Source organism: Adiantum capillus-veneris, chromosome 5 (genome assembly GCF_014529385.1).
Source record: "Adiantum capillus-veneris isolate H3 chromosome 5, ASM1452938v2, whole genome shotgun sequence".
Taxonomy (NCBI): domain Eukaryota; kingdom Viridiplantae; phylum Streptophyta; class Polypodiopsida; order Polypodiales; family Pteridaceae; genus Adiantum; species Adiantum capillus-veneris.
Window position 1 is genome coordinate 129,116,356 of NC_140935.1, and position 4,669 is coordinate 129,121,024.

General features: G+C 45.9%; 1 pseudogene; it reads right to left on the reverse strand.

Annotated features, from left to right (window-relative positions):
- Positions 1-263: 263 nt before the first annotated feature.
- LOC147458096 (adenosylhomocysteinase 1-like) lies at positions 264-4,171 on the reverse strand (annotated as a pseudogene).
- Between the last annotated feature and the right edge of the window lie 498 nt (positions 4,172-4,669).

A 4,669-nucleotide genomic window follows, 5' to 3' on the forward strand; every position in this document is an offset into this window, starting at 1 on the left:
GTAAAGATTATAAGCATGAATGCACTATTTTCAAAAAAATTGTGGAAAGCGAGGAAATCCGTCGTTTCTCTCGTGAGTAGTCTACGGATTGGCAGAGTAACTTGCGGAATCCAATTATGGTCTTCTCTCTCTCTCTCTCTCTCTCTCTCTCTCTCTCTCTCTCTCTTACTTTGTACCGGTCTGAACTATTTTGTGCTGCAAGCCAGGTGTGGCCTGAATCTGTTCAAGTTTCAGCTTGCCCTACTCTATCATGTATGGTTGTCTCAATAGCGGTAGTGAGCTGGCTTCTAAGGGCCTTCCACAGAAACATTGATGTATGCAGCCTGATCCTTGCACAGTTTGGCCAGCTTGGCACCAAGCTTGGCCAGATTCAGAGCGGGGTGTCCAGTTGCACATCCCAAATTCATCAATCTTCCCACTGCCAGCACAATGATGCCCGTCTTTGTTTCAAGGAGGATCCAGCAATCAGTTTGAGGCTTGATGGTCACCTTCTTCACACCCGAGTAAGTCTCCAAACCATGCATGTCTATCTCATTATCGAAATGATCAAGGTTGCAGACAATAGTGTTGTTCTTCATCTTTCTCATGTGGATAATCAAAATAATAGCCGTATTTTCAATAGAGGTTACAAAAAAATCTGCAGTCATGTCAAGACAGGAAGACCCTCCATGAGAGCTTGCAAAGCACAAATAGGATAAATCTTAGTGACTACTACTCGAGCTCCAGCAGCCTTCATGGTTGCAGCACAACCTTTACCAACATCACCATAGCCGCAGAAAACAGCAACGTTCCCAACAATCATGACATCAATAGCCCTCATTAGACCATCAGGCAAGGAATGATGGCAACCATAAAGATTGTCAAACTTGCTTTTGGTCAGAGTCATTCACATTAACTGCAGGGAATAGTAAAGTTCCATTAGCTTGCATGTGGGTAAGTAGAGTTCCATTAGCTGAGTCATTCACATTAATTGCAGGGAATAGTAGAATTCCATTACCTTGCATCTGGTAAAGGCGGTGCACTTCAATAATAGTCTCTTTAGAAACACCCACAAGTTTATCCTTCATTTTGTGGTACTTCTTGGGGTCTTTCTTAATGCATCTCGAATAATTGTGAGAACTACTTAAAACTCCTGGTTCTCAATGGAGGACGGATCTGGCACGGTGCCATCCTTAGCATAAGCTTCCTCTGCCTTCATGCCCTCATAGATAAGGAGTGGCATCACCACTATCATCAACAATCAGATCAGGTCCACCACCAGGACCCCAATCCAAGGCCCTCTCAGCTCACCACCAGTATTCCTAAAGATTCTCTCCCTTCCAAGCAAAGACAGATGCACTATCGCGAGCAATGGCCACGACAGCATGGTCTTGAGTAGGGAAGATGTTGCAAGAGCACCAAGGGCAGTAAGGGTCTCAAAAAATACAGAAGTTTGAATGGTCATGTGAAGAGACCCAGTAATTCTAGCTATGAGAGGGACCAAACTCAATTCGGCAGGGCAAACCAACCCCCGCCCCCTCCCTCCCTCTCTCCCCTCCCTTCAGTGCTGAGGCCCTCTCTCCCTCCTCCCTCTTTCACGCGCACGGACCCTTGAGCTGTGCCCAGCCACCCTAGGTCTTCTTCTTCCTCATCCTCCTTCCCCTCCTGACGTACAAAGTTCCTTACTTTATGTATTCCGCAAGTTTATGATTCATGTGCTTTGCAAGGGGGTAGTAGGTAGACTGTCCTCACTGTATTGTTTATAAGTTGGCAGGCTTTTAAATTTTGTGCAACAACTTTGCTATTTTGAAATCTCCTTTTATTTGTTTTAATGTTTTCATTGTGATTGCTACAATGCTCAAGCTGCCTCTCTCCTTTTGGCCTACTCAAAAGGAGTGAGGCCTTAGTGATGCCTCCCTTTTTTGTTCACTAGTACGGCCGGTCACCTTCGGCGGCCTCTCTCTCTCTCCCCCTCTCCCTCTTTATCGCGTGCCATCCTTCGCATAAGCTTCCTCTGCCTTCACGTCCTCATACATAAGGAGTGGCATCACCACTATCATCAACAATCAGATCAGGTCCACCACCAGGACCCCAGTCCAAGGCCCTCTCAGCTCACCACCAGTATTCTTGAAAATTCTCTCCCTTCCAAGCAAAGACAGATGCACTGTCGCGAGCAATGGCCACGACAGCATGGTCTTGAGTAGAGAAGATGTTGCAAGAGCACCAAGGGCACTAAGGGTCTCAAACAATACAGAAGTTTGAATGGTCATGTGAAGAGACCCAATAATTCGAGCTCTGAGAGGGACCAAACTCAGTTCGGCAGGGCAAACCAACCCCCGCCCCCTCCCTCCCTCCCTCCCTCTCTCTCTTGTACGCGCGGAACCTTGAGTTTTGCCCGGCCACTCTGTAATGTAGGTCGTCTTCTTCCTCATCCTCCTTCCCCTCCTTACGTACAAAGTTCCTTACTTTACGTATTCCGATGCAAGTTTATGATTCATGTGCTTTGCAAGGGAGTACATTGTCCTCACTGTACTGTTTATAAGTTGGTAGGCTTTTAAATTTTGTGCAACAACTTTGCTATTTTGAAATCTCCTTTTATTTGTTTTCATGTTTTCATTGTGATAGCTACAACGCTCAAGCTGCCTCTGTCCTTTTGGCCTACTCAAAAGGAGTGAGGCCTTAGTCATGCCTCCCCTTTTTGCTCATGAAAAATGGAAGGTTATTAGCAAAAAGGAAAGTGATCTTTTAAAATGCACAATATTTTGATTTGATTGGTTGATGGAACCACAACACAATCATTATCGTTCCAAACACAAAAGAATTTAAGATAATCCTTAAGACACGTATTTTAAAGATTGAGGACCCAAGAGCCGCTAAAATGTTCAATTTTAAAATTGAAAATTTTAGAGATTGGTTGTGGGCATTGGCTTGCTCTAATTTTTTTAATAGCCATTTACCACACCACTTTTAGAGCTCTGTGCGTCTGTCGTATGGCTTGACTACTCCCCTGATTGGTAGCCTCTGAATTACAGGGCCTTGCTCGCGGTCCCTCCCTCTCGACAATGACTGGGTGCTTTGTCCTCCTCTCTGTGGATCCAAGCGAACCTTGAAAGCTGATTTGCGAGACATTTCTTATGATGACCGCAACAACCTTGATGAGTGGCATGGTGCGACTAATTGTGGCGGTGGCAACGACAGTGACGTCTCGGCACCTATCTGCTCCAAAACTTGTTGTCCGCTCTCATCTGCACCTCACATGTCGCACCCGCCTATACAATATTTCTCTCTCTCTCTCTCTCTCTCTCTCTCTCTCTCTCTCTCTCTTTTTGTGTCATGAATGGAAGTGCCTGGATCTTGGCAGATGGGCATACCATAGCAATGGTGGGTGCGTGTGTGTGCACACATATGAGGGAGAGAGGGAGAGAAAGAGAGCTTGAAGTCCCCCCCCCCCCCCCCCCCCCCCCCACTTACACACACACACACACACACACACACACACACACACACCCCACCTGTCTTGTTTATCTTCCAACACCTTGCCATGTTCACAGGCATCTTGACATACCAACTTGTTGATCCCTAGCTTGTCATCTCCTCACGTGCACCTCACCCCGCTGTCACCCTCACCAACCCCTCTCTTGCTCCTCCACCCCCAAGTCCCCTCAAAAGGACACATCCATAGCATCTCATGCTTCCGTGAAGGCGTATGTTGTGGCAACTAAACACAACATTGTTGCCTTTGGGATTACCAATGGATCGCACATGCTGGCACATATTGTCATCTACGCTGGTAAACCTAGACCAAGGGACCAGATTGGCAGCGCATCCATCTTCAACCTTTTTGTCATCACCATCACCAACACCCTCCACTCTCTAGGTGTTTGTGTGTGTGTGTTTGTGTTGGGCGAGAGAGAGAGAGAGAGAGAGAGAGAGAGAGAGAAGAGAGAGGGCGAAGTTGTGATAGGTTGCTATTATTGACATTTTAGGCGTGGCTTCAATTTCTTAAAATTCATTAACGTGGCTTTTCAAAAATTGCAGAGAAACGCCTTCCAACTCCATTGATATCCCTACTATGCCTTGCACCTTCCTCTCCCTGCAATGTGCCCAGCAATGCCCAGATCTCATAGGGCCTTGCGAGAGACTCATTCATGGACAACACAATCTCGTTGATCACACTGGCCTTTCCAAGCATGCAGCCTGCAATGCTTTGTAGAGCACCCCTACATCGCCTCCAACATGCACTTTAGCCATAGGATCTCTTGAGTGCTAACCTAACACCATATTGAACAGCTTGTAGTATGGAGGCTCTTAAAATTGTGAGGGTCGATTGAGATACTGAGAATAGCTACTTTATATGTGATTTTGTCAAACAACATAGATGGCTTTGGGTCTCAATAATCCCCACATGAACTTGCATGAGAAAGGAAAAGAGAGATATACAGAGAGAGCACCCCATGGTAGTAGGGTTTCATGTCGAATATGTGGAGAGGGAGAGCGAGAAAGAGAGAGATGGCAGCTTTACAGCTAGCCTGGTAGAAGTAGGGTATTTTCCTAAAGACGAAAAATTAAGAAATTCAATCAGTATCTCTTTATTTAATAAAGCACTCTTCCTTTTGAGTCTTGGTCATATCTCAAAGCCTCAAGGCTCATAGGAACAAGTGAGCCATAAAATAAAATTTTCGTGAACCGG